The 23,182-nt window shown below is 38.8% G+C and overlaps 1 protein-coding gene and 1 long non-coding RNA gene across 2 annotated transcripts in view; one reads left to right on the top strand and one right to left on the bottom strand.

Annotated features, from left to right (window-relative positions):
• Positions 1 to 4,912: 4,912 nt before the first annotated feature.
• LOC140324615 (uncharacterized) lies at positions 4,913 to 12,366 on the bottom strand. Its single transcript, XR_011919554.1, has 4 exons — positions 12,064 to 12,366; positions 10,609 to 10,739; positions 7,353 to 7,472; positions 4,913 to 6,436 (listed from the first exon to the last, which is right to left on the bottom strand). It is a non-coding gene; the product is annotated as an uncharacterized lncRNA (long non-coding RNA).
• CERS3 (ceramide synthase 3) overlaps positions 10,656 to 23,182 on the top strand; it is a 94,148-nt gene continuing 81,621 nt past the window's right edge. Inside the window, exons 1-2 of the mRNA XM_072402658.1 lie at positions 10,656 to 10,727; positions 21,296 to 21,341. The gene's annotated coding sequence lies outside the window, so the exon portion shown is untranslated. The remainder of the gene's footprint in view (positions 10,728 to 21,295; positions 21,342 to 23,182) is intronic.

Below are 23,182 nucleotides of genomic sequence, written 5' to 3'. Positions count from 1 at the left end.
CGGTATTCCCCTTCTGATCACTCATGTGCCATTCAAATTCCCTTTCTGATCACTCTGTGCCTTTCAAATTCCCTTTCTGATCACTCTGTGCTTTTTTTCCACTGTACGGCAGTTAGGACAGGGAACAGCAGGGGGCGCTGTGCCGGCTTCTTCTCTGCACTGCAGCCAGGAGGAGACACACGCTGCAGCCAGCGAGGAGAAGAGACACACGCAGGATCGGGTATCGGGTGAGTATCTTATTTTAATTATTTTATAACACATTTGTAGTATAGGACGCACCAACTTTCCCCCCCCCAGTTTTGGGGAAGAAAAAGTGTGTCTTATACGGCAAAAAATACGGTATATACATCAGATAATAGTTGCTTAAAACAAAGGTCATGTCAGGGGAAAATCTGACATATGCAGTGATCCCCAGGGTGGAATGATGAAGGACCAATCTTATGGAGAATATCACAGTGGGTGCCTCTCACACTCGTCCTTTCCCCTTTTTAGAACAAAAAGAACATCTTTCCAGTCTTTCTTGATCGTTTCCAGTGACAGATGAATGAATGTGTGTGTACGACATGCCTGGAAATGTTCGAGAAAGATTTGGAATTCTCTGATGTCCATCAGACGTCTGTTTTAGTGGAAGGACCACTGTTAAACACATATAGTGACACATTTATATAATTGTACCATTTATTACAAGAAGCTATAGAAAGATAAATATCAAAGTAAAAAAAAATCATATTTTCACACACATTTTCTCTTTTATCTAGGTACTGCCGTGGCCAGGTCCAGCAGCACAGACCATTTTAAAGCACTCTGTGTCTTGTCATCCCAGCATGGGGTTCTGCTGAGTGACCTCACACCAGTAAGGAAATCCTAGCCCTACAAATCTACCAGCTGTGAGACGAGGTGAGAAATACAACTGACTTGTGTATCGTCTTAAACGCAAATGGCAAACTGCCCACTGAGAGTGCAATGCTTTAGCCAAAAATAGCTTATTCTGGGAGCACAGGAGGACACAGGGCCTGGAATCTAGTGAGCGGCCTTCGAATTCTGGGCTCACATTAGCTGGGAGTGCTTCTTCTTTTTAAAGTGGAACTCTACCCAAATCTAATATTTATTCCACAAATACATCCTATTTTCTTTACATTTACATTATTAAGTTATCCTTTGCAGTTTTTACCTGTAGGCCCTGCCAGTGCTTGTGCCTATTTCCTGTAAAACACTCAATTGAAAGCCTCTTATCGGCCCTCCACCTTTATATGAATGATGTCTTCCGCCTAGATGATTTACTTACAAATATAAGAGCTACAGACAACTCCCAGCACCAGTGATACAATTCAGCTGTATGATAGGTAGGTTTTTCCATATACCTGAATATTGCACTATTCTTTAATATTAAATGAGCAGCTAACAACCATTTTGCATTGGTTCACCACCTTGTGGGTAATGTGTACAGAAATCTGCTGTGACAGCAATATTCTTGCACCCCTGACCTGTTTTAAATCAACAAACTCCCAGTTATCCTTCTTCACAGGTGTCACTGCAAGGTGAGCTGCTGACTCAGAACAAGCAGGCAGCAAAAGAAGTCAGGATTTCTGACCTGTATACATTTATGGGTCAGTAACTCGCTAATTAGTAAAGCCTGTGGATGATAACCTAGGAATTTGAATTTATTACAACATAGGAGACATTGCTCCTAATGGTATTCAGTCAACTTCTATTTAAATAGCTAACCCAAACATCAATTTAAACAAATAGGCAGCGTGTGCTGTGTCCGCCAGTCAATGCAAGTGTGCTGAGTCAAAACTTCAACAATTCTCCTTTTGGGCTCATGCCAATCTAATAGATGAATGGACCCTATTTTGTGTTGAGTGTCCATGTGTCTCCAACAGTTAGTAAAGTGTCAATTACCATTGACACCTTTGTTTACCATAGGGAGAAGCAAGTGTAAAAATATGTGTGATTATAGATACAAATGAGTTTATTGTCACTGCATATATGACAAAGTAGTACAGGAGACCACGATTACTGTAGTAGGATATCTAGCGGCAAAGTTATTTGTCGGGTTAATAACACCTTTCTGCTAAATTAGAAGATAGTGCCCCTCAACCTTGCCCTATATAAAATAATCGGAAACATTCTTAAAATACCGTGAATAGTAGATATGTATGCCAAACAACAAAAGGATCTCCACATTTTTTTCTGAGCTATTTTTATGTGTGGACAGATAATTACATGTGAGAACATTTTACCATTGAGCATCCACAGCCTATGGCATAGATATGCAGGTACAGGTATGAGTCAGTACTGATAGGTAAACCAAAGCCCAGATGTTTAGCTCTGCCTAAAGGTGTTAATTTTTTTCTGGGAAAACCAGCATTATGTTCCTCTTTTTATTATTGGCCGTATTTACTAACCTGGTCTGGTGGCAACCCTAGCTCTGTTCTAACATACAAATATCTATGATACTCATATTTCCCTAGGGCTAATGGCAGCAGAAAGAAGCAACACTTAAAGGGTTACACCTGAGACTAAAATCTTATTTGTTTCATAATAGAAACAGTACCACATTGTGACCTTGTGGCTACTAGTGGAGTTATTACTGTGCTTCTTTTTCCACATTTAGGCCTTATTGAACAAACAGAATATTAAATCAAAAAAGGACAAAGTATGTAAATGACAAAACCTTAATTCAGTCATCTGTATTCAAAGATAAGACAAGTAAATAAGTGTAAAAGAATGAAGGACGAAATCACAATATAAACAGTAAATATGAACAAATAAAATAAGCAGATTAACAGTACTCATGATAAACTTCTTTAGTTGTTATCTAGGTAAAGCATTATACAACTATCTGCGATCAAAGCTTTTCGTAGAAGGAAGTCTACCAGAAACTACTAATGTGGCTGTAGGATGTCATAAAAAATGAATTCCAAATAGATGTTGAAAGAATCAGGTCTCCCATGGGTTTCTTGAAGGAAAGAATTCTGCAACATTGTGATAATATAAGGGCTTAAGGGCAGTGAAGCAGCTACAGATCTATGGGTTCTGATACAGAATTAGGATCCTACCACCACTGCAAGAATTCCCAACAAGTGAAAGAATCCTCCAGTGCAGACACCCAACACCCTCCCTAATGACAGCCCTCCCCCCTTTAGTGCAGATGTCTTCTTCTTAAGCAAAAGACCCTCTTGCAGACCCCAGTAAAAGGCCCCTGACCTCCCCCTTAGTGCAGACCTCCCCACTCTTAGTGACAACCCCCCTTTAGTAGAGACCCTTCCTGGGTGCAGACCCCTCCAATAGTAACAGTCCTCGTGAAAGGACCCCCTCCCCATGACAAACTTTCCCCCTAAGCACAGACTTCTGCTTAGAGACTGACCTGCTTAGAGACTGACCAATGCAGACCCCCCTCATTAAACACACACCCCCACAGTGACACATTTGCCCCTCAGTGCAGATCTACGCAGTGCAGCCCCCACACCAAGTGCAGACAGCCCATTCAGTGACTGATCCCTTCCAAGTACAGATTCCCCCTAAAGCACCAATGATTTGGCCACTTCCAAAGTAAATATTTTCACCTGTAATTAATATTTATTGCAATGTACTGTAAATATATGTTTTTGTACATAGCATCAGAAACCTAAACAACTTTGAGGAAGGATTTATCCTGACTTTCAGATAACTTTTGTTCACATCAGACAGATTTTGCATTTTCTAGATTTGGATTTTTTGCAAACTCAGTAGGCTTATGGGTGATCCAGCAAACCTGGAATGGCCCAACCTGTGGAGGCTTTATTAAACCATTCACCAGCATTCTGTGCTCCAGGTCCTTATACACCATTGACACTGAACAGGGTGCAGAGAAACAAGTCCATTCAACTTTTTCAATATCATATTTTCCATATAAGTAAGTATATTGGATATAGGTCCACATTAACACTTTCCCACCTGTAAGTGATACTTACATTAAACTCCTAAATGCTAGGACAGCAGTGCATTGGAAAATGGATAAGCATAGCTAACGTCACAAAATATTATTTCTTTGATGGAGGAGACAAGAACAGAAGCTTCATTGCCATACAGTGGTAGATACTGCAGAAAAACTGCAGAAAATCACTGCAGGGAATATTTTACCACAAATTATATAAAACATATTTAAAGGATATGGAGCAAAAATAAGTTCCATTTATTAGAACATATTACATTAATAGAAACCACTGAAGGAGAGAATTTGCCTAGAGGCAACCTTGTACCTGAAATAGAACTGGCAATTAAAGCATTCTCTAATATTAAAACTCAAGGAGCAGATAGGGTCCCATTGGAGTGGTTTAAACAGTACGTTGAACTGTGAGCGGATGGGGTTTGATTAAGGTCAGTGCTTGTTTCCCCGCCAGTCAGTAGCCAGGCGGACGCCTCTGTGAAACGATTTCACTCCTCAGGCAGTGATTGTTTTTAAACACTTTTCTCGTTACCCTGTCAAAATTGTGATGTCAAATTTCAGGGAGCAAAGAACTTGTTTGAAATTTTGTTTTCTCCTGGGCAAAACACCAATGGAATCATTACAAATGATACAGATGGCTTTTAAAGAAAAGCTCTGAGTCAGACGAGAGTTTTCGAATTGGTTTTTGTGCTTCAAAAAAGGAAATTTAGACATTGAGGATCAACCCCATTCTGGACGCCCTTCAAGCAGCCGGAACGAGGAGAACAGGTCTTCTGTCATAATGTGCTGCACTGAGGTCCATGTCACTCCTGTAGCTTTTAACAACTCATCAATTGTGTAACAGCCGTCTTCATTGATTGATTTTCAATGTTCTTGTTTTTTAATGATTCCATTGGTGTTTTGCCAAGGAGAAAAAAATTTGACATCAAAATTTCGACAGGGTAACATGAAAAGCGTTTCAAAACAATCACTGCCTGAGGAGTAAGATCGTTTCACAGAGGCGTCCTCCTGGCTACTGACTGGCGAGGGATGAGGGAACAAGCACTGACCTTAATCAAACCCTCTCTACTCACGTTCCAGCCACACGAAGGACAGTCTTGTTTCTTTTGGGTCCCCCCTCGTATGTGGAGGATCTTGTGCTTGATTAAAGAAATATATGATTTCTGCAATTTATGGTAATCAAAAAATGTATGAAGTATGACTAAATAAGTGATAAAAAAATTCTACTTGATATGGATTTAAAGATATTTAAATAAATATTAGCTATTAAAGTTTCCCAGAATATTACCCCCTTTTAACTCATAGCAACATTCCGAGCAAAATTATCAGACATTATTTGCTGACACTTTCCAATTGAAATTAAGGCACTTTTTTTCTCTTTTTACTCAAGGATTCAATTCATTGAGGGTTTGGCAAATCTTGTTCTAAAGCTGAACTTCAAGGCAAATATTGAAGTCTGTGGGGGGCAAATTGTAATAAATTTTGAAAATTTTACAGCTAAGTCATTTACTAATACTTAAAAATAAGTGATGGTGTGATTGCCAATGCCATGGTTGACATGTATTTATGCAAGATAAAAAAATACTGTCTAGTGGGGTGAGGGTTTTTTCATGTGGATTGAAGGGAAACATTAAATCCTTTAAGTGACATGCTTCAGGGATGACCAAGCATCCCTGGGTGTGTTGTTGCATGACAGTAAAATATTTAGGGACATTGATTTTTTTTTGACAGCTGGCTTACATGCAGCAGCATCCTGGTATCTCATAACTCCTAGCCAATTCTTTTAAAAGATCCTGGGGCAAAGAGGACCCTGTAAGAATTAGGAAGCAGATTTGTGGATGAGGACAGGGGAGTTCTTTTCTCCTCTGTCACTTCCCCTGTAGATGGAAAGCTTGTTCTGCTCTTTCACTGCCCCCACAACTGGAAGCTTCATGGAGAGAGGCAGGAGTTTAGGTTGGCTTATCCAATTTTAATGCAGGGAGTTACATGGCAGGTAGTGCTCCTGCCCCTGACACTCATCAGCCAAAGACAATGTTCCTTGTTGTGTTCTGACATAAGACCTTAAAAGTTAATAGGCACAGCAGGGAGCGTGCCTATTGGCTGAAGGTTATCAGGGGACAGGAAAGCTCACCCCTGCGTTATTACTTGCTGTTGGATGCTCTGTAAACTGCAGCCAGAGCAAGGAAAGGTAATCCTGCAACATGGTGGCATAGGAGAGGAGATAATGGTTTAGAAGATTTAAAAACATTGCTGGACTATTTGAGGGAGTTTGTTTAGAATATTTCATTTATTTAAACATTTTCCCCCTGGTTATTTATTGTCACCTAAAAATAAAAAAATATTTTTGTATCAGGTGAACCCACAATGCCCACTCCTGCTGCTTAGTTCACTAAATCTCCTTTCCCTCCTTCATTGCAGTCGTCTGTAGTCACTGGATCCAAGTCCATCACTTCTTCTTCTTTGGATAAAGGGCCATCTCTCTGCTCGCTATCACAAACCGAAAACCTGAGTGTGCCAAGTAAAAATGACTGAGGGTTAGGAATAATAAAAGCACAATGGATAACAGTCATGTTTAATTATGTAACCTTTTTTATATTGTTGTATTCTAAAACAATGTAAATGACAAATACAAAGTGGTTTTAAAAAATACAAAAAAAAAAAAAAAATCAGCAATAGTTCACTACAGAACCTAGTGAACAACATAATTAGAAGTCTTTATGTGATTAAAAAGGGTATAATTAGAAGTCTGAAATTAATTTGTTTTTATTACAAACAAATTGGCTGAATTACTATTTAATATATTTTTCACAAAAAATGTTAATTCTCCAACACTATAATTACCATTGCAATTATGGTGGGATTACAGTCTCTGTAAGAAGGCCAATATATCAAAACCTTTATTTTGTTATAGGTGAAAACAAACCAGCATTAATAATTGATAAATGTATTCTAAATATCCTCATTAGGGTTTTGTATGTTATTCTCTATCAATAGCAATACATAAATAATAAGTTAAATTAAAATGTGCAACAAGGCTCCAGGGGACTATTAATGATTCCGAAGGGGAATAAACCAGTGATGACATATTGTCTGCAAATCAATGGCAGATTTCAGCTGAGCCAGATTGAATTTTATGTTACTTTACCGCCCTCTGGTGGGCTCACAGGTAAGCACATTAGGGAACTGCATGCTTGTAGAGGACAAGTAAATGTGAAAGAGTTGTTCAAGACAGTCATAAGGGCATATGTAAGGTCATAAGGGCATTATGACTATGATAAGGATGCTAGATTGTGAGCCCCTCTGAGGGACAGCTATTGACATGACTATCGACTTTGTACAGTGCTGTGTAATATGTTGGTGGTATATAAATGCTGTATAGTAATAATAATTTACCATTAACCAACTCAAAATCTATATTCACCTGTGTCCACTGTGCATGTTGTGGTTTTGTCAATCTCTCTGGTATGCATTCTTTTATAAGTTGTGCTTTTAGATTAGTTTTATATTACAGTTTCTTTGCATCTGACTTAAGTGCCGTTGCCTGTAACAAAAGGATATATTAGCTGTGCTGGGGAAACAGAAGGAAACCTACCTTGTGATGTTTGCTGATAGTTTTATGAGAAACAGTAGGAGCCAAGAGATTATCTTATAAATGCACTTCTAATAAATTCTTATATTTCAAAATACTTTGTGAAAAAGGCTGCTCTTTCACAATTCCAGGTATGTATGTCCATTACAGTTACCAAATCCATAAGTTAAACCCAAGTTAAATACCAAGTTAAAATTATGGTCAAAATGGTCTATCAGCTCTTGAAACAGAGTCTGGAAGAAAGCTTTGAGGAGTGTGGGACCAGAGGTGTGCATGGGGATGAAGTTGGCGGTATGAATGTTCCAATCCACAGAAATGGGAAAAATTCAGTTCTCTTTACAGTGGGATTGTGCAGAGGTGATGGGAGAAAAGGTAGTACTAGCATAGGGGTGGTAGGGAGGTCTGTGGTGGTACCTAGGTAAAATCTATAGCAGTTTTTACTCCCCTAATGCCACGGTCACACAACTCTCTGGTTCCCAAGTCTTCTGGCTATCTTCTTCACTCTTTTTTTTGTTTAGAACCTGTAATTTATATGGGGTGTTTGCAGTGCAGCAAGCACTTCCAATGATTGGTTTTCCAGAGATGGGGTCCTCAGAGAAATCTGGAGAGGTATGATGTCCTTACAGGAGGCATGGCAGGGACCGGGCCAGGGACTTGCTGGTGTGGACATTTTACAGTGCTGGATCAGTTGAAACAGGACTGGAAAGGTCCAAAGTGGTGGATTAGGGTAAGTACATATTTCATTAAAAGGTCAGATCAGATAAACTATTGTGGGATGGTTTAAAGGGATGGAGTGGTGGGCTGTTTTTTAATTTTGCCCAGAAATGGTAGTTACATTTATACAACTACAACCACACAATGTGGTTTTCTTGCATAATTTTCTTGTTTGTTTTCTCTTGTTTTCATATTTGTTTAAAATGTGGGTGGTGTGAAGGTTAACAAAAAATACTGCAAGGATTGGGTTTCAAAGGAAAAACTAGGGGCAGGGCAAGAATGGACCCAAAATAAATTGTGGAGAAAGGGACAAGATAATTTATCCACACACACCTTTATAGCAGGTTCAGTCCTGCCTTGGGATTGAATGATCCCCAGTGCTGCTACCAGTGCATTGCAGTACTGGTACGTAAAGAGCCAGTATCTGCACATTTGACAGCTGTTAGCAATGAGCGGTACTAATACCACTCACTGCCATCCCTATTCATTCCCTATGGATCTGCTGCAGGGAGATACTACCATGTAGCATTTTCTGAGAGTAAGCATTTTCTGGTGTGTTAAAGCAGTAAAGGCACAACAAACCACCGCAAGTGTGAACCTAGCCTTGGTCAGAACATTGCTGTGTTTTATTCTAGAATACCCTGTTGTTTCAAAGTTATCATTTCAAAGTACCACAATATTAGGCAGGAATCACTGTCAACTTGATCAATGTAAACAATGTAACAGGACTGTAAGTAAGCAGATTGGACTGAAGGAAAGCACTATTATACGGTTTACTTTTGTAGTATCCCTATTGCTTATAGCTGTTCCAGTACAACTAGGACAAGCCATTTGTACCCTTATATTTCCTCTTGTTAGGTAATAGCAATGGAACTTGGATTTTTTTTTTTTTTTTTTCAATACTTACCTTATTTTGCAAACAGTGAGGCTGTTCTATGCAATGCAGTAACATAGTGGGAGGGACAGAAAAGCCATTGTACTTAGTTTCCTTCCAGCACCCTGACTCAGTATGCTTTGCAAGGGCCTTCAGTTTGTAATGCAAGTAAAGGGTTGGCATCAGAAGGAACTATGCTAAATGATGCTAACATTTGACTTTTATCCTCCATGATTGTAAAGAGGCTTAGGGGCTAGACTGGAAACCAACAATTGAAGGGGATAGGAAAAGAAGCTGGGGTTGGAAAGGGCTACATGATCATGGACATCCTCCAGCCACAAAATATGTTGGATTATTCTGATGTGTTTCAGCTCCTAATGCACATTGAGAGAAGCTTATAGTGTGCAATTAAATGAAAGTATGCAATTTCTGTACAAAACAGTAACCTCTACAAAAGTGTAAGGCCCATAAACATCTGAGCTTAAGTGTTCTCTTAGTGCAGGTTTTCTCGACCAATTTAACATGGGGGAATCTTTGAAATACTATTCAGGTCTTAGATAGCCCCTTCTATAATCCATAGTTCACAGACCAGTAGTGTGGTGGTAAATCGGAAGAATGCTTTATACATTTCTTGCCATTGGGAAGAATTATTGGTGTCAGGTAAACTAACTGGAGAGGCACAAAGTGCTCATTGTGCAAGGAACTCCTAGCAACCTTTAGAGGAACTTTAGGGGTTCACAGAACCCTGGCTGGGAAACACAGCCCTTTGGCTTTTTCTTCATTTTTATGTAATTGCTTAGTAAAGCATTTAAAATTTTGTCATCCATAACAAATGTTCATAATTATTTGGCTTCTGTGCAGCTGTCATTTGCAGTTGCAAGTGTTCTTTTCCAAATGAGGGCCAGGACATGTCAGAATCTCCCCCATTTTTTCCCCCCACCATAGAACAGAACTGCCTATGCATTACTCATTTTTTATACTGATACTTGCGACATTGAGTTTTGGTCTTTCATACATAGACAATCAACTTTTTCCTATAAAGAGATACTGGAGATTAGTTAACCCACACAACTAGCTACTTAAGGAGCAGTGGCTTTTAGAAAGTGGTACATATGGACCCAGGTGTGCCTCAACCAAAGATGGAGCCTTAAAAAGGGGAAACAAACATGAGTTTTACTACTTTTTAAGTAACCACACCTTTAATTCCATCCCACAAACAAAGTTTATGCTTTAAGAAAGCATTTTGTTCATTTTGAGAGACTGTATCACAATGCAACAAAACAATGGTTTAAAAACATGGCTGATGTTACCTTTTATGGGTTATCAGTAAAGGTATGTATGCAATGTAAAAGCATTGACAAGGTGCAATTTCTTTTAGTATTTACTGCTCACTCCCACAACAGTCTCGGCCTTCTCTCCTTTCAGCTTAGTGACAGTATTAGCTGCTGGGTGGGACTGTCAAGGAATAAGGGAGTGGTAACCTGACGGAGAAATTCTCACCTGTAAGATCAGGATCACTGTCTGTCTACATCCTGCTTCTCTATAGCTGGGTGCATCTGTCCTGTCCCAGCAGACACTACCCTGGACTTGTACTCACTTTCTACCATTAATAGGACTAGGTAAGTGACATGCTGCAAATGAAATGGGAACAAGATCTGTTAACAATGACAGCATCATCAGATGATATAAGACTTACATTGAATATTATTTATCTACTGGGGACAATAGGATCATTGCACACCTGTACTCAGTGAATGGTCATCCAACAGCGATATTCAAAATTCACATTCGTCCAACCATTGGCGTTTGTTTCATGTCTACCAACCACTGATAAGCAGTTTTATCCATTGCCCATTGTTGGCTATGGGAATCTGGTAGAAGTTTTATTATAGTCATTATCATGAACAGTTCATCTGTGTGTCAAATCTGACAATACTGCAGAGGACTGCACAGAGGACAAGAAAACCAGAAAAGAATTGTAACTTTACTCATCATCTTCTCATACTCACAAATTTGTTTGTGGTATGTTCTATCTCATCAGTTGACCAATTTGCACAATTATGTCTATATGGATAGAGGATCAATTTTCTGTCCCATGATCTGATTTTTGATTTTTTTGAAAAAACACTGTAGGCTCTATTTATTAAAAAGGATATCTAACATTCACTTAAAAATTCCATGTTGGGAATCAATTACTGCCATTGAAACATATGGTCCTGTTAGATTCTCACAAGGGAATGTTTGAGGGAATGTATGGATTCCCTGTTTAATAAATAGAGTCCTATGGGGTCCATTTATAAAGCAATGAATTTGATGTTCTCCAACCAGGCTCTGGTGGAGGGTCAATCACTGCCATGGAAAACACACCGGCATGAAAGATTCTCTAAAGGGTAAAGTTTAGAGAATGTCAAATTCACTACATTAAAACTAGATCCCCATGACTGTTGTAGGAAACTTGATTCTCCAGGTCCTTCTGTCCGCTACAATTATTATAGAAGGTCCTAATATCCCTGTTAATAATCATATTACATCATGGAGAAAGAATGTTTGGGACATTTCCAGGTACAGTAGGTTAAGTAAATCTATGTGACATAGGGTGCAGGGTTGAGAACCAGAAGACCCCAGTATGGAGATCTGGATGTTGGAAATAATAATAATATACAAAGTCAATAAAATACCCAGCATAACAGCATCCCCCCAATAATAAAATAGGTCAGGCTGGACAGACTATTTAAGAACATAAGCATTTCCATTGCTGAATTACCAGCTCTGTAAGAATGCAAAGAATGCAAATAAGTGGCTGTGTCTTCTAAATACCCTTTACCTGTGTCCTCCGAATGAACTGGTCATGATCAAAATGATCAAAATATAGGGGGACGCCATTGCTGACCTCCATCTAAAAATGCTAGTTGACTGGTATGCTGATCTGTAATACTAATAACTTGAATCACTTACCTGAAATAAACATGCAGATTCGTCAAAAGTCTGCATGAAGGTTCCATTGTCAGTGACTTGCAGTAGTGAAGCCAAAGGGTCACACAGACAACCAGGCAATGAGCTTTTTCAGGAGGAAATGTTAGAAGTAGAAGCCTCCGGGTTTCTTTTATGGTGGGTTTTCTGCAAAATACAAATTGTGACTGTTTGTCTAGTGTATACCTTTAATACCTACCAATGTCTGGTTGTTATGTGCAACATCAAGTCTCAGCTATGAGAATGATGCTACTGAGCAGCATAAATATGACTTTACAGTTGTGCTGTAGATTAGGATCTTCCACTTGTTGTATTGCATTGTTGGGGGTGTGCTATGTAAACAGCGGATGTCTGGCCAGTGAGAGTTTCACACAATATTTATACATACTTGTCACTTTGCCAATTCAGTAGAATTGTGCATGTCTTTGTGTATCGTTTGATGAAAAAAAAGAGAAACAGTTAAAGTGCCCTTATTTTGTATTGCTTGTACAATTTAAGAATTTAGGGTTTGTTCACACCACAGTGCATAAAAAGCGCTGAATTTTACTGTGTTTCATTGTGCATAATTATTTAAGTTTTTTTTTTTATGGAGACATGGGGGAAAGTATATTGCATTTAATTGATGTGTGCACTGTGTAGCATGTGTACATTTTTCCACAAGGCTTTGGTCTAAACAGAGTACATAGGGCACTTTGTTTTTGCAGTATCTTTGCATGGGGACTGCATTGGGTAATGCTGCATAATCCAGCCCAAATTGCTCAAAATTTGCCTAAAAATTGTTCCAGTGACTCAACCAGGGGAGCTTAATGCCTATTCTCGGAAACTGTAGAAAGGGCATAGCACTTAGAATATGTACTCATGTGTGATGTACTCCAGTGTGATGATTGTTATTCACTGCTAGTCCACACCAATGTGTCTGTCAAATGTGGCAATATTTGCACGGTAAATATTACATCTTTTATACAATCTGGGGAGTTTCAGCACATATTATAGGAGGAAACAGTACATGCAGCTTGTGGTTCCCTCATCAAGCAATGGGCTTGATTTACTAAATGAATATGGGCTGTTCACTCACCTTGCAAGGGATAATTCACTCAACTTAGTGAATGAGATGAAGCTCTGCTGACTTCGAGTCCAATCATGTGCAAGCCAAAATATATTTCCATGCACATGATTGGATATTTTTTGTAAAGTGATTTTTTTAACACACACTTATATTGGACAAGTATTGGTTTGGTTTTGTATCATTTACAATAAAGGGGTTATTTAGCCCTTTTAGGTTGAATTACAGTATAGTGGCTGGTGTTTCAATGGAAGGATACCAACCACAGCATAGACTGACAAATTAGTAAATTTGGTAAATTTACCAAAAAAAGAAAACAAATAAGCAGAATTATGGTAGATTGAGGATTTACATCCACAGGAACACATATAATAGTAAAATAATATAACAGTAGTGTACAACTACAAACAGTGAATATAATATGTAGAATTTGACGGCCTTGCACAGCTTAGCATTTGCTGCCAGTGTTACCCGGGAATTCCAGCTTCCATTGCATGTGTTGGGAATGCAAAAACCTCTGCATTACCTCATCCCAGCCAGGCTAATGAAGGTGGCTGAAGATCAAGCTAGGAAGGAAAGAAGATGGAAGATGGTGTCTTCTGTGTTGGAATTGGGACAGGTAGAAATCTATAGGTTGAGGTTCTGCTTAAAATTAATAAACATATTCATTACTAAGCCACTACACTACATATAAGCCATCCCTGACATATTTTTAATGTGATTCATTAATTCTCAAAGATCCCCAAAGATTACAACAAATACTTTAAAGCTGGTTTAAAAACAACTATGAAACACATGTTAGTTGTTAAAGAGCCTGGCAAGATCTGCTAAAATGTACCTGCCTGTATTGTGCACTTTGAAAATTTATCTCACCACAATGTTTATATATACAAAGATAAATTAAGGTTTTTTTTTTTTTTTTGGGGGGGGTTTTTTAACCTAATTTTCACTAGCAAACATACCCTCACACATACTTAGTGGTGCAAAGTTAAAGAGCCTGGCAAGATCTGCTAAAATGTACCAATGTTTATATATACAAAGATAAATTAAGGTTTTTTTTTTTGGGGGGGGGGGCTTTTTTGGGCTTTTACTGCCTGTTACCAATATGATAATACTTTAGTATGCATGATCTGGGCACTGTTTCCCTGGTGAAAAATACAATTTTGCATGAATAGTTAAATTGCACAGAATAAAGGAATATGCCTCTGACACACCAATGTTGGAATGCAGGAACACAGTGCTCAAAAAAGATAACTCCAAGGAGGCTGCAAACCATGGCCTGCATTTTATAAATGGCAGGCCATGGTGTGAAATAATTTTAAGTAAGTTTATAGTAGAGAGAGGATACCTGTTCTCCACCTATTGCATTGTGCAATGTACTAATGTGGGAAAACCCTTATAAAAAACATATGCAACCCAACAGGGAGCTGAAGTCTTTTCCATTTGTTAACATATGTGAAAGAGATTGTTAAGTGAATAATCTTGTGTTAACAACATTTCAAGTCTAGCAAACAATAGACTATTTAATGACAATGAATACCCCCAGGGCTCATTGATGCAAGATGTTTTATGATCCAGGCTTTCTAGTCTATAGGTTTCACAAGAAAATGGACATTTTTTAGGGGGTTACGGCCAACCAATCACAATTGGCTGCAAAAAATAAAGCTACTGCTGTCTATCCTTTCTTTTGTCCTTTCACCTCTGCCCTGTATTTTGTACCTGGGTCTCCACAGACACATATAACTGTCACACTGATCTCCTGGAGCCTAATTTCCTCTCTGCCCACAGCAATGATCAAAAAGAAAGGTATTATTGACTTTTCCATCCGGCTTGGCTCAAGATGATGTCAGCACACATGCCTCCAGGTGCAATTACATTGCTGCAAAATTAAAATGCTTTTTGTAGACACTGCCATAAAATTAGAACACTTTGCCCATACTTCTGCAAAAGCAGGTAAAAGTAAAGGCACTTTTTGACATTTATCTCTCCATGTACACTTCCCAGAAAGGTCTCTAACATTTTCCTCCTTGCACAGTCAAAAAGAAGGTAAAAGCCTGCTGCTAAAATCATGTCTTGCTCTGCAGACCCCCACATGCCAGACAAAGCAGTTGTTACACCCTCTAAGCTTACCCTTGATTAGGTACTGCGGGCATGCAATAAAGAGAACTCCCCTGTCACCTCACAAATACAGAACCTCTCCTTGTTAAGAAATGACAAGGATTACAGAATGCACCTCTGCTTTTGCATGTAGGGTCAGTGAACAATTTTCTACCAGTGAAAAAGTTGTGACTGGAAACTTGGGAAGAACACTTATGATGTGCTTTTTGAGGACATGGAAAAAAGCTGCAGAAACCTTCATGTTGTTGGTAATCCTGAATGTGCCGAGGGCCACAATCCTAAATTTATTGAAACTCCTTCACACTTTTATTAGCAAATGTCTCATAGTACAATTTGCATTGGAAATAGTCTGTAAAGTCTTCGGATTTCCACTGCCACTGGACGATGGAAGATGCTAAACTATTGAGATAGAGATCTTGTCCTGAGCAAAGCTGGCAAGAGATCACACCAGCCTGACGGTCAACAATATGAAATTTCGTAATTTCCTGACTTTTATGTTATACCCCTCAAAGCCTAGAGTGAATTTATTTTTACTTTACTACACAATAGGGGTGCTTCATCATTACCAGCACCAATGATACTCAAAAGTACATGAAACTTCAGACCAAGATATCCCCCACTTCCCAGTGGACCAGTGTTGTACCTTCATGTTTAAGAGACCAGTTGGGGCAAGGTCCTGGCTTACTATACTATATAATTTTGTGGTCACACATACACCCATAAGATCTTTACCGAAACATCCTCAGGTCACTTTCTCATTTGACCCATCAGATGATGTCTTGTCCTTACCTGTAGACTAAGCATTCCTATGATTATCCTTCTACTTTTCTTTCGAGGAACGTAAAACGTAAACTGATAACAAGTCCTGAGTTATTGTTAATAAGTACATTAATAATGCACACAATAATTTAAACTCTTTGCACAGTTGTGGTGAACAACATAGGACAACCTACACTTGTCCTGGGTGACTGTAATCAGGTTTTAGATCTCCCTGGCACTTATAGATATCAGCCTCAGGCATTTGGAGATCCCACCATCCTGACACAGCCTAATAAATAGCTTATGGGACCCTTTCTAGAATTGATCTAGTAATGAGCATTGTCCCTTTTCTAATCTTAGTTACTTTAAGTGTTATGGCACCCAGGGGTTTCTTTGACCACTCCCTTCTAGCAGATCCTCCACTGATATTTACTTAGGAGCACTATGTGGAAGCTCAGTTCCTCCTAGCTTTATTTGTTTTCACTAGATTCCAATATTTTACCCCAACTCTCTATGTTGCTAGACTGCAACGCAGATTTGGCCTATACTTATACAATTTGGTATTCTTCAGAGAACTTCTCAAGAGAAAAGTCATTAAAATTCAAAAGTCTTCAATGCAATGGTAATTGGTCTAATGTAGAAAAAGCAGAGGGAGATTGACTGCTGAAGCCTAATCTCACTACCCATTCCATGTGGCTGGAAGCACAAGGTCTACTGAAAATCTCCTCACCTACCACAGCTACACAAAAATATTGCTTTACTAAACACCAGTACTTTGATAAGAGAGAATGCATTAATCATATGTTGGTGATGCAAGATGGTTGACAGAAAGATTTTACTTTAGATAAGATATGTAGGTATACCCACTAGTACCAGGAACATAGTTTCCTCCACCATGGATATACTGCATTTATTTTCTTTCAGCCACAAGACTCTATGCCTCCAAAACCTGTACGACCTCATGGACCCTCCATGGACCTCATGTTAGGTTGTGCACACATGTCAAATTATTCTCACATAAGATTAACAGTCTCAGGCGAAAGTCTGACATGTGTACAGTCATCATTCACAACTATTTTCATGGTTCAGTGATCCGTCCTGGTGGATCAATGAACCACCAACTGGGAATGACAGCTATGCATGTTAGTAAAGAAGAGTACAGCAAAGGTGCAAGCTGCTCTTACCTTCACCCTCTACATAGAACAGAGCAGTGCTATGTGTACAGCACTCATTCATTCATCTGTGACTGGAAATTATCATGAAAGATCACTTCCAGTGACCATTTTCCAACTTGTGTACATTGTACTTGTGTACCTTAATTTTCATACAATAATATCCAATAAAAGGTTTAGACTTATTATTATTATTATTTATGATTATAATATTATTTTTAGACAGGATTTATATAGCGCCAACATATTACGTAGCGCTGTACATTAAAAAGGGGTTGCAAATGACAGGCGAATTCAGATAGTGATACAGGAGGAGGGGACTCTGCCCCGAAGAGTTTACAATCTAGGAGGATTTATGAAAACATGCTGAAATTGCTAATTTGGCATAATGATATACCTCTGATCTACTTAAATCTTTCCTGCAGCTTCAGAATTCATTCTTTCTCCCAAAGACCATGTTTTATTGATATCTTTAACTATGCCAAGTTCCACACAGGCAACAAAAGCTCAATGACCTGACTAGGAACAGAGTGGACTTTATCACACTCTGAGCCCTCACCCAACACAAGAGAGGCTCCTTATTGAGCAGCTGACAAATTCAATATAACTCTCACATTAAACTAAAGGACCGCATATTTTGTTGATTGTAGCGTCTTTGTAAATGTAAATTGTGGGAAAAATTAATAGGACTTGTTTTTGATTAAAAAAATATTTTGAAATGCTCCACCTATTCTCAAGAACTGTGAATTTGTAATAACACTTTTACTTTACCTGTTCTTGAAGTTTGTGAAGTTTGTGAAGTTTTATTACATGAAAGTTGGACTGTTGCTAACATAGTGGTGGCCCAAATTTCAGTTATCCTGGAAAATGTGGTAAACCCTGGAAGTCAGAGCAACATTTAAAGAGGTTAAATATGTTTTCACTTCAAATGTCTGGGGACATCTGAGGAATCTTCAAACACACTTCATATATTAAGGACACTTCTACCACTTTGTACAGTCTGGCTTGTAGAGAAACATGGTCTGCAAAGTGCTTCCCAAAATAATTTTAATTAGAGCTCTTAAAGAGAAGAAAAACAGTGTGCCTTTGATGGTAAGCAAGTGCTTAGGAGTAATTTTAGAGCTGTATTCTGCTTATTATGACAGAAATGATGTCATGTTCCCAATTAAAAACCCCAAATGAAAATAAGTAGCAAAGCTCCCTGGTCTGCAGATATAAAACTTTGCATGCCTTTGATGTAGGATTAGATGTTGGTTGTAACATGCAGCCTGAGCTTGACCTGCCCTGGCAAGTTAAAGTCATATGAAGTGAGCAGACTTCCCTGTAAAATACAAAATTCCAGCCTAACTGGGTTTACTATATAACAAGTCTAAAGTAAAATAATCTTAAATTAAATGTAACTGATATATATAGGTACAAAGTTACTATTTTATAAGGTCTACTATATGTGTCCTGCCTATTCAATTGTGTAAAGCATCTTTTTATAGTAAACCTGTTGCTATATGCACAAAATGTGCAAATTTTAGTACCAACCTGTAATAGCAGCCAGTTGTATTTTATTGCTTCTCGGATCAGGAAAAGGTGTTTTCTTAATAATAATATTAAAAAAACATTTCTTACATACAATGGATTCATTGTTAAGCATAATTGCATAGGTAGAAGAAGCTGGGAAAAGTAGGGTAGGGAGGAAGAGGAGGTTACAGCTAGGACAAAAACCTCATTTGACTCCATATCAGAAGGTCATCTTGAGCACTTTGCAAAATGACAACCCTGCCCTGCTGTTTACACTGGTGGAGACTGACTCTTATATAATCAATAGGGTTCCACTGTCAGCTGACTCCCTCTGTATTAGAAACTTTGTGCATTCTAGATACATATGGAGCAGCTTACTGGCTGTCAAAATGACAGCAGATCTCCCCTGAATATTCTGAGACAGCCATGCTTTTTCAGTGTAAAGAGTGGGTAAAGCTACGTACACACTTCCAATTATTATCGTTGGTAAACGAACGACGAACGATCCTGCACGATATCTGCGAACGATCGTATAGCACGGACGGATCCTGTACATACAGATAACGACACGATCGTTCGCAGATATTGTACACACGATAGATGCGATCGTTTGAACGATACAGGAAGTGACGTGCACCACAGGAAGTGAGCGAACGTTCGTTCACCGCGCATGCTCAGACCATGGACGATCAATGAATGACCGTACACACGATAGATGGTCAACGATCGTCGTCCAATCTGATCCGCCGGTCCGGTCGTTCATTTCCAACGACTATCCTCGTTCGTCGGCGTCGGTTACTTTTTTTACGAACGATTTTTGCCCAATCGATCGTTCGTCGTTCATTTCCAACGATAAAATCTGGAAGTGTGTACGCAACTTTAGGCTGTCATGTAATAGGCAAGCCTAAATAAATGTATCACAAATATAAAAATATGTAACCTATAGTAATATATTAAAATATATTATAAAAATATGTTACTATTCAGCACCTGTGTGGATCCCAATAAGAAATTTGTTCCCTATCAGGCTTCAGCACTACATCCAACTTGTTGAACCCTTGCTGAAGCCCACACTAAATTGGAAAAAAAAAAATAAAGGGAAAACAATATAGATGTCCCGGGGAATTTTTTTTTACAGTAATATGCAGCAATCAGCCTGCCATTCATTTAGAGAGTAGGAGTGTCCTGCATTTTCTGACAAGATGAATACTTTTTTTCCTTTGCATTTATCAAACAGATATGATTGCACAAAAAATAGACTTCAAATATGACTCCCTCTCTCACAACCTCATCACATGCAGGGCTCCAAGACTTTTCTAGAGCTGCCCGACTCTCTGGAATGGTCTTCCCGTTCCATTCGGCTTGCTCCTACTTTCAGCTTCATTGAAAGAGCCCCTAAAACGCATCTTTTCAAACTTGTCTACCCGTTTTCTTCTTTCTCCTAAAACCCTCACTACCTCCCACCACTCCATATCCCCCCTTCTATTGTGTGATACTTCCCCCACCTCCTAGATTGTAAGCTCTTCTGGGCAGGGTCCTCTCCTCCTGTGTAACTGTCTATATCTGTCTGTCATTTGCAACCCCTATTTATTGTACAGTGCCTTGTAATATGTTCGCACTATATAAATACTGTTTAATAATAAAAACTACAATAGACCAAATAGAGCTAAGAAGTGAAGTTTATGGTTGGGGTTTATGCACACTTTAAAGTCTCTAAATGAAGGTTTGTTTCCTTCAACTATACACACAGCCAGCTGTTATTTTTCCAGTGAATGTTGAAAATAAAAAGAATCATCAGACAGCTTACTGTGGGTAAACAAGGAAACACCATGGTCAGCTTATTTACTGTAAATATTGGGCAGAGTTTACAATGGCCTGGACTGGATATAGCCTACTTCACCCTGGGTAGTAGTAAGGAGTTGTTTGTGGAAAATGTTCTAGAACAGGGCCATCCAGTATTCTCACTCTCCCCCCCCCCCCCCCCCCCTTACAAAAAAGTTTCCAAACCAAAAATAAAGACGCACATAGGGCTCTATTTATAAAGCATGGAATCTGACATTCCCTGACAATCAATTACTGCCATTGAAACACATGGACCTGGAAGATTCTCCACCAGGGAATATTTGAGAGAATGTCCGATTCCATGTTTTTTTTCTCCTTTTCTTCATGTGTTTAAAACTTATTCCCTTATGTGCCATTCCACATTATTACACATAACTTAATTTATGGAAGTATTTGGTTTGATTTCTTTGTATGTGTGAATTACTTGGGTTGTTACGAACATCTAGTGTAAGTTTCATGTCAATAGCCCAATTACAAATATGTTTACCAAGAAAAACATTGACGTGTTCAATACTTATTTCCCCGTTGTATAATATTTCAGGAGAGAAAGCAGGCCACTGCTGCACCTGTATGACCTTCAAACAGCTTAATTTTGTGTGGATGCAACTTCTGCCCCTTGAGTTATTACATTTCTCTTCCTGACAATTTAATCATCTACAACCTGTGGTTACTAAGCAGAGTTACTGATTTGCAGACCCAGATAGGGTGGGAATAGCCTTTCACTAATGTTCCTTTCTGCTTATGTTTGCAGAGCTGGAAAGTTGCTGAGAGGAGAGAGTTGCTCATGAAGGAAAAAAGTAAGTAATTTCTTCTGTCCATTAATACAATCCTCTGTTTTGTTAGCAGCAGATTTTCCCTGCTGGGAAACTGAAGGTATTATTTTATCCCTGGCCTGAATTTAACACTGAACCCCGGCTACTTTATTTCTCAGTGAATGTGCCAGCACCACCTCTGCTGAAAATCCAGTCCAGGATTCACTGATGTTATTAAGGAATGCTCCTTTTTGTCTTTGCACTTCTACAGATCCTGGCATGCAGGGATAGAAGTGTCCTTTCTAGACTTGGCGATGCTTCTCCTGCTGAATGTGCTGGAATAAATCTCATAATGTATGTGAAAGGTTTCTATGCAACCCACTTAGTCTTTGCCTGTTGTGGCTGGATGGATTACATAATCCCACGGTGCTGGCTCAGCTGCCATGGCCACTGTTTGTTCACCTACATTTTAACTTGAACTTTGGCCATTGAGTACATTTTAGTTTCACCCACCTGTGGATTGTAAAATAAGACAAATTCAGTCTTTATGAGCTCAGCTTATATTTGCTAAATGCCTATTATTTTTAGCTAGAGGCCATCAAACAGAGGACTGATGTTTTAGAATTTTGGAGTTTGGGGACATCACAGGAATTGCAGTAAAGTACCTATTAATTTAGAAATGTTATAACTTTAGATTACTCAGGGTGTCACACCACTTTAACTAATTTTATCTGATGTCTGGCTGAAAGAGTTAAACTACGTACACACTTGCAATGGTTCTTGCCCGACAATCGGCGCAGGGACGATATCAAAGGAGAATCTGAAGTGTGTACAGCGCGCACCAATTATCGTCCGAACGACCGTCCTGACGGATCCACATACGATCGTTATGTAAGGAAAGGGGGGGAGCGCGCAGCAGGGTGCCACCCCATCATTCTTTTCCTCCCCTCTGCATAGAGCAGAATGGTGTTGTATGTGCAGAACTTGTTCATGCATCGTGCAGTGCATAGGATCGTGAAAGATTCTTTCCAACCACTATAATTGGAAGTGTGTACGTGGCTTTAGATGCTTTTCCTTCAACATTCATTACCCTGGCTTGCAAAAATTAATTTTTAATGCTGATTATATACAATGAATGTGAGGATGCTTTCAGTTGTTAAAAGGGTTAGTACTTGCCTATAGGCCTGCATCCTCCCTTGTGAACTGATAGGCGGGTACACAATTTATTACTGTTTTTGAGTCTTTACCCCATTAAAAGTATACAGATCAGGAAAGCCAGAGAAAAGTCAGAGACCTCAATTATTAATGGTCAGTAAAAAGTCCTCAGGCATGATACTTCCTAAAACAGATAATGTTACATCAGAAAACTAGGAATGAGTACTTGTGATTTTCTAGATTTTAGACCTCAATGTCAAACATATCATAATTGTTTACAGCATAGCAATGATTGCATGTAGCTCTGCACCCCAACATGGCACCCTCTTCCAATGCTAAAAAATGCTTAAAAAAAAGTATTGAGTGCTTGTTCAACAAATGCCATTCTCCTGTGTCTAAATACCCCACCCCCTCCTTTCCATCCTTAAGTTCTTCAATAATGATTGATTTTTTTCTCAATGTAACCATTGTCTTGGACAAGATCATTGAGTAACATATTTTTTTTCCTATGGGATCAGATGTCACCTACAGCAAATAACTACACAAAGGAATCTGAAGCAATGACTACATTAAACCCTAACTAAAGCCAACACTGAACAAGAACCATTCATAAAGCAATCATGGTATTAGTTTAAAATATAAGTAGCACCTTTGTAACTGAGCTTTGCAAACTGATAAACCCATTGTGGAGATTTGATGGATTCTGTCTACCACTTTTATATGCGGTTTGT

The sequence above is a fragment of the Pyxicephalus adspersus genome, chromosome 2, assembly GCF_032062135.1.
Source record: "Pyxicephalus adspersus chromosome 2, UCB_Pads_2.0, whole genome shotgun sequence".
Classification (NCBI taxonomy): domain Eukaryota; kingdom Metazoa; phylum Chordata; class Amphibia; order Anura; family Pyxicephalidae; genus Pyxicephalus; species Pyxicephalus adspersus.
This window is presented reverse-complemented; position numbering and strand designations above follow the sequence as displayed.